The sequence below is a fragment of the Malurus melanocephalus genome, unplaced genomic scaffold (genome assembly GCF_030028575.1).
Source record: "Malurus melanocephalus ecotype Western Australia unplaced genomic scaffold, MMel_1.1 scaffold_257, whole genome shotgun sequence".
Lineage (NCBI taxonomy): Eukaryota > Metazoa > Chordata > Aves > Passeriformes > Maluridae > Malurus > Malurus melanocephalus.
Genome location: NW_026623489.1, coordinates 988,270 through 1,003,268, shown reverse-complemented (window position 1 = coordinate 1,003,268; position 14,999 = coordinate 988,270).

Here is a 14,999-nt window from a genome sequence, read left to right as displayed (position 1 = left end):
TCATACTGGGATCCTTGGGTATTAAAAATGCTATAACTTTTTTTTCCAAATATCATCTGTTGCATCCTTGAAATACAGTCAACCTTGTCTGGAGACTTGGGCATAAACAAAGCAAGCATATGGTACATCCCACAGAAATTTATATTATTCTTTTTGTGCAGAAGTATAAGTTTTCAGGCAATTAAAATAATATTTACCATACTTTCACAAGTACATTTGTATCTCAAAGAATCTATGCAAAGTCAGAAGGTAGATGGGAGTCGGATGGAACTATCCATAGATAATGAGAATGCATGACCACTGAGAACGTACTGCATTGTTCTGGGAAAGAGAGAAGATCTCAAAATGCTTCTTATTTTAGCATCACRATCTGCCTGAATTACTTAAAGGTGCCATCACACCTAAATACCAGATATGAGAAAAGCAGGAATTTTGAGCTGATATTGATGCAGTGATCAACATAGACACAATCACAGGACAGTCCTCCTCTCCACATTCCGGGCTTCTGGAAAGGGATCACAGCCATGAAAGCTACGGGAGCTCTCATCACTGATGGGACACACACAAGGAATAACATTTACATATATATAATTCTCGACATATCTGTGTGTTTCAGACTCACATCTCATTATGTGTTCTCTTTAATTATCCCTCTTTCAACCATGATTTTCCTGAGCCATAGGATGAGCACATTGGAATGTGCTCTTTGGCTTTTGCTCTACTTACTGCATTGGATAATGGACACCACTTTTATCTTTTCATTCCAGGTGGACTTAACAAAGCAAGGCATAGTAGATTGAGGCCAAGTTTTACATGCAAAGTGTGTGCAGTGAATTTAGGGTTTCCGTCTTGTAGTGGCTGATCTGGATCTGAAACATTTTAAATTTGATTAAGTTTCTTGAAGCACTTCAGATTAGGCATAATCTTGTGATTAGGCATAATCTTGTGACTCAGAACCACACCATATACAACACACTGTGAACCTATTTATTTCAGATATCTAAAGTCCAGCTTGGTTAAAACAAGAAAATTATTTCAGATATTCCAAAAGTAAAGAGCGATGTTCATACTGACATACCAAGCTGAAGAGCCAGTCACAGAACCCAACCTGTGACAACAGAACAGTAGAAAAACCCAAACACAACTACATCCAGACAGCCTAAACACAGGTTTGGCTGGCAGTCTGGAAAATGCTAGGTTTAAATGCCAGTATTTGCACTTGACATACACTACATGCATAAATCCTTTAACATGATACTTCACTTGAGTCAGAATTTTATGTCTATAAAGCTAATAACACTAAACCACAAATGTTGCAGCAGGCTAAGAGATGGAAACTGAGTTACTGACATGTTATTGGAGTTTTATGGAAGCAGGTAMATGGTGAAAAACTGTTCAATTTAATTTTAATTTTTAAAATACTCTTTTGTCAATGAGATATCATCCAGATATAAAAACTATTTATCATCTGCCTTTAAGCCATTTTGGTTATCATACATGTGGCTGTTGATGATTTTTATGATGAAATAAAGACTCGTTTTCAACACAGAGTAACAGGAAAAGYTCAAATATGGAAAATATTTTTCATGTTACTTGAAGAATCAGTTTTCTCAGTATTTTCACTTCTATTTTTTAGATGAAACCAAAGTATCCAATTTCCTTTTTTAAATTTATTTCCATTTTCCCCTAAAAAGGTTTTGATATTYGTACTCACTTATTTTGGAAAAACATGGGTGTTTTTTTCCTTAAAAGCACGTCTTCGGCAAAAAAAAAAGACAGTTAACAGAAACTGGAAGTTTTTGTTAAGAGAAAATAGACCATGCTAGATTGAAAAAATTTTTGACAGGAAACTGTTGGCTAATTCTACTCCTAGAAGCTTATTCATCCTTTATTGGTGAAGAATTTGCTGTCTGAGGGCTGCCAGCAGTTTGTAGTGTGCTTTATTGCACTTAAAGTATCTCAGTATATTTCAGCAGTAACTTCTGCCTCGTGCTGATTATTTCAGCAGTGAGAGATTGTTTTGATGTTTCTGATATATTTCTCCTCTTTGCATGCCAAGAGGAGTGGACAAGGGGTGCCCTGGAGTAAACAGGTAAGACTATTTACCTGCTGAAATGATTATGGCTCTTAACAAGAGCAGATTTCTACTTCCTCTTTAGAAAGAAGGTGAATTATTTTCCAACTCAAGAGAGTGCCACGTTCTGTTGAACTGATTTCTGCATCTGACACATTAGATCATGTACCAAAAGGTCATTGTATTAGTCAGTACTAGCAAATACACTCTGAGTACAGAGTGAGGTATTTGGCACCATCCATGGACATTGGGGAGCTTTGCTCCTCTTTCCTTCACTGTGACTCCATGGGCAATGCACTTGGGACTGTGGATTTCACCACCTGCACTAACTGTGCTGTGCCCATGCAAACACACCTGAGAAGAGGCTRTGCCTCTGCATTGTACCCCTGAGGAAACAAAATCCTAACTACACCAAAACATGAGATGAGAGTCAACTTGTTRATGTGCCTCTTGATGTGTGTGATTTACTGTGTGTGCTGATGCACCTCCATGGAGGAGGTGCAGGGTAAATCAGTTCCACTGCAGATGGATTACAGCAACTAATGGAAAATTCAGGCAACCTCTCACTTTCCTCATCCTGAAAAGGACTGCAGTAAGCATGCAATAGAACAGGCTCCAGCAAATAATCTGTGGAAAAACATCCTTTTCCTCAGAGCATTTTGTCATGTTACTGAAGTTCTATCCCCAGATTTAGACAATTGTTTTCTCTTTCCTATACCTCATTTTCAAAATCACTTACTTCASTCCAGTGCTGAACCAGTGCTGTTTTTCTCCCTTTGCAAGCAACATGGAACTGAAAAAGCAAGATTCTGATTGTTGCCAATTGATTCCACCTTTGCTCAGARCAAGGAGATGCCTACAAGTGTGTCCATGCTTCTGCAAATGAAAATGAGCTTACTGCATAGGGAACACAGGGTATAGAAAAAAACTCCTAGTCTATTATTTTTGTGCATTTCCACTACACCATGGCTCTGTGCCAAACTGAATCTCTTTCTCCCTAAAACCAAATTAAAGCATCCTTGCTGGATGGCATGATTTCTTGGTGGTTTTTATAGGCAGCCACAGGAAAATTAAATTATATGAATTTTAGTCAGAAACTCTTGTTTCAAGTTCAACAAAACTGGGAAGTGATTAATCCTCTTCTAAAATATTCCAGATGAGWCCTGACACATTAAAAAACCCAATTCCAAAGTGGTTACTCTCCAGCAAGGCARCTCCTTGTCTGATGGCTGAAACTGCACATGGATCAGTGAATAAAGCAGCTAGATTTTTCAGTTCCAATAGAACAGTACATTAATAAGAGAGTCCAACYTATGTGTTTCCCAAAGATTAGACAGCAACAGACACTGAAAGACATCATATTTTACCAAACTTTTCAGGGAATTTAAGAGGTAATGAAACACYCAGGTCAACTCCTAGAGGTCAGGGCTACACAAAGTAACCATAAGGAACACAAGCTGTGAATCCAGCGAATCCTCATCTTGAGCACTACATGATATAAWCTTTTTGAAAAACTCCTTTCAGTGCATGCCCAGCATTGGGGTTTACCTTTGGTGTGGAAAGAACATACGTGCCCGTCTGCCGTTTTCTGAGTGCCCACATGGTGGCAAATGGTGCAGGTCAATGGAGTAGTAAGAGGGAGGTCATGGCTACACAGAGTGCTCACTGTGCCTCCCTGCAGCTACCTTACCACCAGGCTGCATTCCTGAGCTTCCTTCCCCGGCTGCACAGCAGCAGGGGTGTRTTTTGCAGCTCACAAGGCCATATTTTGGTCCTCAGAGCTAACTTGCTCTAGCTGCACTACGCTGCATTGTGTCATGTAGGCATAACTCACATTTYTGGTAACGCAACCTCAGTTCCAGATGGAGTTATGATGATTACTTTTCATTGACCATGCTGCTCACAACAATCTAATTATGAAAAAGAAACCTAACAAGGGTCCAAAAATTGCAGACTGAAACATGCCTCAGATATATAGTTACAATCCTTGTTCTCCATTGCTTCAGCACTGTGCATTAACATGTTTTCATGCGTGATCCACTTGCCACTGATCMGTAAGAAAGTTCAGCCAGGCCAGACAGGCAAGATGGAACTAGAAAGCAGACTGCCATCTGTATGCTGAAAATATTCCTCACCTTTCCAAAGGTCTCATGTACACATTCTGCGGGAAAGAACAGATCTTTTGGAAAGATCGTATTGATATAAATCCTTGGCATCTTCATTTTCATATGTGTGTAAAATATATTGCTTTGTAATCTGAATCTGTTAAAAATACATAATAGAAACAAATCTCTCATTTTTTTCCAAAGGAAGGAAGGACGAAAGAAAACACTAATAGTTTGCTTTCAAAGCTTTGACATTGACTTGGCATTCTGCTGTACTTAATGATAGCTCCACAAAGAAATAAGTTACTGTCTTATGTGGGAAAGCATATTTGTGGCTGAGAAAGTGCTGCAAAAATTGCAGAGAGCTTTGATAATTTTATACCACATTTTCACCCCTGTTTTTACAGCCAATTCATTTAGTCAAAAGTCATGTTTTCTGCTGCTTATTTTTTTCATTTCATATCTCCCAATTTAATGTTTTAGTTCTGGGCTGAATGTCATTTCATGTGATGAAAGACACCAAGATACAACTAAGGCTCTAACACTTTGTGAAATTCCATGCAAGGGTTCTTTACATTGCATGGTTACATTCATTRCTTTTATATTTTCAGCTCTCTCCCAACCCAGTCAGGTCTCCTTCACTACGTAAATGCCTTTATCACAGCCACACTTTCTAACAAATCASTTTTCCACCAGCACATCAAAGTTCCCTTGGGATCCAAAAGGGAGTGTCTGGCTGAAGTTCAGACATAGCTTGTTCTATTTTGTTTCATTCCACGTCACTGCAGAGTTTTTCTTTGCAAGAGCTCATGAAAAGACAAGATTCCAGCTCCTAAGAAGAAGAAAGACCCCAAGTGATTTTGCATCTGATTCAAGCCTCTGCCATTTTTAGGAATTATTTTCTCTTCATTTCTGTTGGTTTTCCATAGAGCTTTCAATTCATTTCTAGAAAAAGCCAATAGATTGGGAATTGCATTGTCCTCCATTGTTTCAGCACTAGAGACTTCCTGATAGAAGACAGATAGTAAAGGCCAAACCCTTAAATCACAACAAACCTCTTGAGAGAAACAGCTAAAAGTTGGTTATAAGCTTCTTCATCTTTGTTGTAGTTCAAATGTCATTGCATTGCTGTTTATGGCTGTTGTGTTTCCTATCAGAATGGCTTTTAATTTTAAACACTATGGTTTAATTAATATTTCTTAGGATTCCCTAATTCCCTGAATTTTCTCAGAACATGTMAAATGTAAGATTTTACAACTTAGCTAAAGAGATAACGGTTCTCCACTCTCTAAAAAGGGCTCCTTTCCACCACTGTGTTAGCTAGTAAAGCTAAATAAATATTCAAAAAAAAAAAACCCAAGCAAAACATTTAAAGGGTTCTTTTTTCCCCCCGTTAGATTATATGTAATTATCTCATTCATCTCACAATTACAGCCTTGTCTTTCAGGCTGGGTAGGACTTTTTTTTAAATATACGGAACAAAACCGCATCTTTCTGCTTTCTTTATTTGAAAGTCTTGCCTTTTCACAGGCCAAGCCACCTATARGGGAGAATAAATAATGCCTGGACTATGGGGATGGGGAAACTGGACCTTGCTCTCTCTTCTGTTACCTGTTTGGATCAGTTAAAAGCTGTCTGTTTAAATTTTTTSGCTTAACACTAACCACATTTCTTGCCTCAGTTTAGTAGACACTGACAAGAGAAATCCAGTTAGAAGAGCCCATCATAACCATTCAGTTGTGCACCCCTCTTCTTGCACCAGTGTGAAGGGTATGACTCCCTGCCCAGCTAGAGGAACTACAAGCTTAGTGTTGAGCACTGCTCACTGTTCAAGTGACTCTGGTTTTTTTTTTGGGTAAGAGTAACCAGATCAATCATCCCCTGTCTTTATAATTATGAGGTCCAGACTTTTAAATTTAAAGCATTGATGCAGGGATTCCCTTTTTCTCATGGTTTAACCCCTGCATCAATTCTATGCAGCCTCCAAACTGCTGGTGCATCTTCAGGCAATCTGTCAGGCAAGGAAGACATCCACATACATACTTTCACAAGAAATGCCCACATCATATTGAGTTGACTCTTCACGTCTCCAGGAGATCACATCCAGAAGCCGGGATTGCGAATGACATTTTAATGCTGAGGTATGATTCCCAATGTAATTAGCACAGCTCAGCCTTAGTTGGGATATTATGGCTTGGATTTTTYCTATTAGTTTCCAACTGATATTGGAACACAAGTACTAGGTCTGATTTTAATGAAATGCAAGACCTGGTTGTTTTCAGTCAGCTAACAAAACAGTCGACCCTTCTGATGACTTGATGTAATTATACCAAAGGCTGTGCATTATCATGAAACAGTGCCAACATCTTTACGAGATGCAAAGTTAATCCTCCAGTACTTGTGCACTGATATGTTTGGAAATGTAAACTGAGGAGTGAAAAGAATTCAGTGCTACCCTGGTGAGATGTGAACTTATCTGGCACGGAAGCATTCACACAATACACTGACACAGCCTCTTGGTTACATGTAACTTTATGTTAGCAAGAAAAGTCACTGTAGAATCTGTTTTGCTCATGAAAGCCTCAAGCACGTACTCAAGCTAATCCCATTTTAGAAGATCACATTAAAGTAGTTGTAAAAAATGGAAGTGCATTATGAGAAAAAAAAAAAATCAAGATGGAGATATTACCAAGGAATTTCTTGCTTTCAGCAGCTTTTCCACAGACTCTGGCAAGATGCTGTTCTCTCCAAACTGAAAACCATTTCCATTGGGTGGCTTGTTTGCTGGCTTCTGCAAAACAGCTTGGTGGTCCCCAGGACAGCTCTTATTAGACTAATGTTCTTCACACAAAAGCCACTACTCTAATTGGCATTAACTGTAATTGGCATTAACTGTTCCCTGCTTTGGCAGCCTCATCTGAGAAACCAAAAATCARATCCACAATGTGGACTGAATTGCCCTTAATGGCCCTTCCACAACAGGGTTAAGGGCATGCTGAGGGTAAGGAAATGCTTTTTTTAGTGGAGGCAGGCAGAGAACTGCAATTTCTTCAGCTGTTAAATCTGCAGAGTGATTAAAGGGCTACTGAGTGATGAATCAAAAGACAGAGCACTATAGCTCCTCTTTGGAAAAATGGGGCATTTTAGTGGCACTAGGAAATCTCTCTCTGCCATTGAGCTGCCAGGTGGTCTTCATCATATCTATCTCTGTGCCTTTTAGCATGCATACACCTGTTTTAAAATACCATCTCTTTTRCAAAGTATCCATAGATGGAAAGGGCTCTTTAAATACCAGCAAAGCGTAGTACAGGATCTCTCAAAATTTAGAAATTATAACTCCTGGGGCAGGGCTGTGGGAATTACAAGCATCATCCTGTGTAAAATTACCCTGTTTCTGTTTACAAAGCAATGTAAATTTGAAAGGGTTCACTCCCTTGACTCTTTTCTCATTTCTTATTTTTTGCTTGTGAGCAAAGGTACATGTGCWGGCCTTTCCCATATATTTAAAGACCCCCAAGGGTCCACAGATCAAAAGTTGATAAGCATAAGCACTGACCTGTAATAAACCCCTTACTTCAGAAAGAGCAGGGGTGAATGAGGCTGAACTGGGTGCATTCTGGCCAAAGATTGCAGCTATATTTTTTGTAGCTGCACTGGGGGCTGATGGCCACTGCTACCAATGGCTCACTTTATACAGTGAACAAACTCTAACCATGGAAAGTATTTCAAAACCACAGCGATTTTCTCCTTCCTGGTAAGTCAAGTTAGAGAGCAACTACATAGGTTCAGTGACACCAAGGAAGAAGTACAAAACCATTCTGTCAAAAAATGTGACCTCCATATTTGCTTAAGTCTGCTGATTGCACACAGGCGCGAGCCCACGAAATGTTGACCCTAAATTTTTGAGGGCTTCCAATGAGAACAAACAGGCTGTACTCTCAATTCTCTTTCCACCCAGATAAACAGTTCTATACTAGTATTTAGTCAGATTTTAACCACAGCGTTACAACTGTATCCTTTCCTTAAAGAAACCCCTTACATTTTTCAACTAAAGCACAGTTAAGCACTACTCCTTCAAATGAATTAAAAACAYTAGCAAATGAAAAATCCAAATGCTATTACACACAAAAGATAGAGGCAAGGTTCGTGTGTCCTTGAATCAGAAGTTTAAATATATGGCTTTGCTTAGTCAGCTTTTGCCTTCATACCCAATATCATTCAAATACTCCTTGTAAATGCAGTATGAACAGCTTTCCATCTTGCCTGCCCTGTATTTTCACACTGACATACCAACACTCCAGCCAACTAAGGCCAACTACTAATTTCAAATGCAGGTGAACCAGCTATTGTCAACTATTCATTTGTATGGCCATGCCACCGAATATCTCACAGCATGAGATCACTGTTGTGTTAGGCTTTGCACTGGTAGAGAAGACAAAAATAATCTGCTTAAAGGAATTTCAAGGACATAGCTATGCACCTTTGAAACTTCACAACCTCCCAGGCTCTCAAGAAACAGAAACAATTACTGGTAAGTTAAMAGTGGTAACCAGTATTTAAGGCAGAAAGCATAAGTTTCCAAAGTTCTAACCTTGTGACTATTTTTTAAGGTCAGTTAACCAACTCCTATTTAAATCAAAATCACCAGTGCAACTCTATATGCCAAACTGGGCACCCTGTTACTGCTGCCGTCTGTTTCCTGCTCTGTAATTCCATTTGGAAATAAGGAGAGGAGTCRGTCTGCAATAGATCACATCCCTCTAGCATTAGTATTTGGGGGTAAAACAGATAACTATGAAGGAATTAGCTCAGGAATAGTACAGGGATCAGAGGACTACAGACTGAAGGAAACTCTTGATCTATCAGCACTTAGGATTGTCCTCCTCACCATTAAGTTCACATATCCCCTTCCCYAGGATTGAGGACATTATGTTTCTATAAATTAGTTAAAGTATTYCAGTCATTTCTGTCTTATGTATTATATTCATGCTCTCTCTCCACAAAGATGGTGGAAGTTTTTTTTTCTACTTTTCAAATTTTCCATAGTCACATTTGTGCAGCGGTCTGCWATGGAAGAACATGAAATTTTCAAAGTAGAATTCTCTCAAACTTTGAAGTGCCTAAAAAAGGGTCCCCAAATGAATAACTAGCTTATGACCTGGCCTTCCTTAAACCATAATTATTTTTCTTTTGGGATTAGGARCTCTGCTTCTTTTTCTCCCTCTGACGTATTTTATGGTAATTTTTTTGTTGTTGTTTTTCTGATAAATACACTGTAGAAATAAAAAAAAAGCAGATTTATAATAAAAGGACATACATGTAGTTCATAAAATTAGTACAAAAATTGCAAGCGTCTCATGATACCCTGCAGACACTGGTCTAGATAATTATGGGTATTTAGATGGAGCTTTCTGTGGCAGCAAAGCACAAAAGCTGCCAGCTCACKGTTGCTACACAGCTTCTAACACACAAGGTATCATAAATAATAATGGTTGATACTCCTTGTCAGCAGTGGCAGACAAGAGTTTCTGCTTTTGTCTGCTAGTGCTCATGCGGTTGTGAAGTTCAACTTTTGCAAGGGTTTTCCTATAAAGGAAACAAAGCAGCATAAGATTGCTCCTCCTTTGGGGCTCACTTTTCTCAGCCAACTTGATATAGGCCACTTGAAATTTAATTAAAACATCTTAAATGAACTTCGGGCACTTTTTAGTATAAAACATCGAAAGAAACCTTGCACCAGAAAACTGGTAATGAGTGGAAGAATAGTAGTATTTCTGTGTGAAGAAAGGATTCCAGTTGCATTATCTGGACTCTTTCCTGTAACTAGAATAAATACCAGGATTCCAAGAATAAAGGGAGAAAGACTGTAAGCCTTAACCTAAGCTTTCTTTATGAGTCTGAAAGGTGGGGATGTGACTGTGCTTTTCCACTCATTCTGCTGCAGGCCAATRCTTTGATGTCCACTCCAAACACAGTAAGCACTACTGATATAACACAAACTGTGTCRAAGCTATAAGCAAGAAATCAATAAACCTCCTTATGCTTAAGGCCATGAGAGACACAGAAGTCAAGTGGATAAAATTGAGCACTCAGAAGCCTGTTGATTAGTGTTCTGYTCCCAGTTCATATCAAGTTACTTCAAAAAATGTGCTGCAATGTAGAATGTTTTGAKATCTTGTGGATAAAACCATCCTGAGTCTCATTCCGAYACACAGGAATTCACAGCAGATTATGAAGTGCTGCTGAAACTACCTTGCACCCTTGAAAATATGATGAGTGTGCCAATTTTTTAAACTACGCTTATTATCAGATTATACAGAATTACACACAGAGAAAATTACACTTCACTAGTTAATTCATCTTAAATTATGCCAAACTGCTCAGGAAGATAATTCCTAGAGAATGCTATAGTTGTAATAATCCAAAAAGCCAATCCAGMCCATCTTAAGAAAGTATTAGAATAAACCTAGAAAAGTCCTTTTTTTCATGAATGTTGATACTTTTTTATRTCCAATTTATTTGCTTGTGTCTTACTTATTAGGCTGTTTCACCAAAGATGCATTATAAAGTCAGAGTACTAAAACTTAATGATCCCTAAGAGAATCGTAACTGCCTGGTGAGATCATCCCACAGCATCTGCTGGTAGATGATCTATTTGAAAAGAAGTGCTGTAGCCAAAAATCTCGTACCAACAACTACAAACAGAGTAGTTACCCTTAGTAAGACTGTTTAGGAATTTAACAAATGGAGACAGCTATAATGGTTACACTCACATTTCATCGACCAATACTGGCTTTCTAAAATAATTTGTAAAGAACCTCTATTCCTCACGTTTTCATTAAACTACATACTCTATATAGCTGTGTGCTAAGGAAGCTGTTGTGGGAAGGGTCTGGTTAGGTCACATAAAGTAGATTAGCTGATTTTTTTGCTCTCATTTTCAGTCATTTCCTTGAGTATTAAGAAAGCACAGCAGCTACTCTTAAAAGAAAGATTCAGAGGCCCTTCATCTACAAGTGGATAAGAGACATAGACGTTTGATTTTTTTTTTTTTTTATGAGGACAAAAATATGAAGCGGCTGATTTTAGAATTCAAATCAACAGCCTACAGAAATGTGTAGTAATAGGTACTGAACAGTAAACTGATCACGTTTCATAAGCTGGAAAGTACTTCCATGTGAATTCCTCCTGTTTTCTTGTGAATTAGGAGAAATGGAAAGCTATTTCCAAATTTTAGCTAGCCTATCAGCTGTTCTAGACATGCTTATGCACAGCCTTAAAGTGGAGCTTAGAAAACAGTTTTGAAAAGTATTAACTTCCTGCCTCCGAAAAATGTAGCTGAGTGACAAGCAGGCAATTTTCCAAAAAGCCTACTTTAACTGAGAGTGGTCAAATTAAAAAAACAGAATAATAAAAGTTCCCTCAGTATTATTTCTTCTGACAGGCACATCCAAATTGTGATACCAGTATAACCTTCTTGCTGAGAGAGAACAGGAGGCCATAATATTGCATATTTTTCAACCAAGTAGAGGATTAAATCTTTGCCTAAACTATGTGTAATGTTTAAAAAAATGCCATTTGTGAAACAAGAGTACATGACATAAGTTTGCAGGGTTCTCTGACTGATAAGGAACTCACCTGAATTGAAATTAAAGTAGATGATAATTTTTTCGCTATTTTGTATAGAATCACTTACACAGTATTAGCCTTCTCTATACCATCCACTATGTATACTAGCAACGATACAGAATGTTTTCCAATGATAAAATATTTCAAAAATTGAAAAAAAAAATTTACAAATAAATCGTCCATAAAGGTATGAACAAATATCTGATAGCCTGCTTGCTCCTTTGCTTTATAAGATTTTTTTTCTGAGTAGGGACAATTTTCAGGGTCAAAGGATGAGAAGCCTGGTTGGATAATCATAGAATTATCTTTATAGAAGCTATTTGTATTATTGTATACTTTTAAAAGCTCAATCTAGTTATCAGTTTTAGCCAAGAAATAGAAATGTTGGGCTGTACTTTTTATAGATAACATCATCAGGTTAAGAGAGTCAGTTGCAAAGTGATTATATCATCTGCAGGGTTCATCACACAAGCTYCTCATGCTAGAAACTGTTTTGATACTCACATTTAACAAATACTCATCATGGCTCATCATAAAGTTCARTTGGGAGGTAGATACAATAGGTCAGGCTTAAGGATCTTAACTAATTGGTTAAAGCAGTGTGCAGAGARATGGGTTGATTCATTTAAAAGTTTGAATGAGAAATTTCTGGTGGCTAAGGTCTGATCCTGAAATAAAGTTCATATTGGCACAGTGTTCCACCATTTCTTCAAGACTCTGGATTTGCAGCACATTTTCCAGGGAAAATTTTGCAGCATAGGAAAAACAAAGTAAGAATGCAATGGCTAGACTGAAAAGAAGCCATTATTATTGCTATCCTCTGAGCAAGAGGGCTTATTGTACTTTAGCAATGACACAAACACTGTGTTTGAATATTGTGCATTTCTGTAATTCATTACTGACAACTTATTATTGAATTCTGTAGCTGTATTATTGAATTCTGTAGCTGCAAAGGGTTGCTGTGTGTTACTGCTTATAAAAACAGCACAGTGCGTGATGCAAAAGATGGAACGACAACATTGCAACAAATACATCACATTTAGAAGGCCAACACACACAGATGCTCACTACTGTGAAGATGTCCCTCACCACAGCTAGTACAGTGCCAGGCAACCACAGTCAATGGAATGACCATTGATGACAGGCAACAAAAATAAGTAAAAAAAAGTGCTGAAAATTGGCATGTCACTCATAGTCCCACTCTTACAAAAGCTTCTTTTAGCCYAGGCCATTTTTTTGAGCTTCAAAGGTAGAGAAAAAACCGACTTACATCAATCACAGGACACCAAGTATTTCTGAGTGAGTTAGGCAGACAAGTGTTATCCCAGCAGTATATGAGAAGAGGATCAAATTATATAATATCTTGCCAGACCTTCTCAAAGCAAGGTACACCACATGGCTATCACTAGAAGACCTCCTTAGAGCTTTTGATTGAGAAACAGAGCCTAACAGAGCAGCAAGTAGGGTGCTAAAAGCAGAGAGGTGATTTTCACTGAAGCAGTGTGAAGGGGAGGGAAGAAAGAAACGAGGTAAAGAAAGAGAAATAGGATTTGTGCTTTGCTGCATCCTCAAGTACCAGGTACTAGTGGTCTAAGGCAAGGGAATAAATTCTGAGCCAGGAAACACCTTGAGTAGCCTGCCTAACAGGAATTTTCTGTTAACTACTCCTTTCTGTTTAGAGCAAGTAGACTCCAATGACATGTGTTAGGTGTTTCCAGCCACAACACACTGAACACCTCAAGCAGTGGCTGCACGTTCATCCACGTCCGAAAGCCAAAGAGGAAGGAAAAAGACTGGTCCCAGAGAGCAGGCATTGGCCAGGAATCAAACCTGGGCCTCCTGTGTGGCAGGCAAGAATTCATCCCCCCACCACCAAAAACCGGACTCAGTAAAACCAGGACAATCCATTAACACCCTCCTGCACTGTGTTTTATTGCAGACTGTCAGGAGATTTCACTCATAAGGACAAACCAAGRGCTGATTTTTAAAATTTAATCCATAGTTGAAACTATACAGTTTTCTGATACTATGTTTTCTGTCTCCTTTCTCATAGTACCTTTAAAAGATCTGTAGACTTGTCTCCTCAACACAATTATTGACCAGAAAGTTTATTACATAGTTGTTAACTTTCAATGTTTCTAGTAGTCAGTTGGCATTTAATTATAGCAACTATCCAAATAAATTTGATTCTGTAGATTAAATAACTACTCTTAAGTAAATTACATTTAAACATCCTCCCCCTTTTCTCTGTCATACATAAGCATTACTTAGAGTATCGACAGCCTTGCAAAACATGCCATTTCCTAGCCGTTTGGTCTTATTAGATACTGCCTTAGCAGTAATTTATTAGAACCCTAGGATCATTTGGGTTGGAAAGAACCTCAGCAGGTCTCTAGCCCRACCTCCTGCTCAAAGCAGGCCTAGATATGATGAAATGTGACCTAGCTGGGATAGATACACAGCCTCCCCTTTTTGAAATCACGATGCCTGGAGCCGTGACATGGGACAGGAACRGGATGATTAATGGCTGATGGCAGCGAGCATTGTGCCTTTAAGGAGAGTGGGTGTTCTRATTCCAACCAGCATGGACTAAGGAAACTGGTGTTACAGAACGATCATTTCGGGTTAACGTATGATATTTGGAACATCTGAAACCTGTTATTTTTCCTAGCTGAGGTTTATCCTGAAGCTTCATAAACTTTCCATTTTAAATTACAGAGCTTCCTTTTTCAACTATAATAAACTTTTATCTTAAAATGGTGTGTGCCTTTCAATCATTTCAAAGTATTTACTTTAATTAGGTTTTTAAAACCCTGCAGAAGACAGCACTGTTCTTAATTTTGGCTGTGAGATTTTGCTCTGCATTCAGCTAGCAGCAGTTCCTAATACCCCTGCTGAACTTGAGCCAAATAGAGCATTTGAGGCAAAGCAAGATGGCGTGAATTCAAAAAAGAATACTTGTTTTCATGAAAACATTGGTCCAGTTTCATAGCATTAGCTATAATCCGCTGGTTTAGTAGAAGAAAAGAGTTTTCATCTTTCTTTCTCAACAGACATGCAGCATGTGGCATTCTTAGAGTGTCAATGTTTTCCTTGGTTTTCCCATGCATCATTAGAGATTTCAAGTTCAGAAATCCTGAGCATCCCCAACCTAGCAAAAAYCCCTGAGAGTTGCCAACGTTTACTCCTTA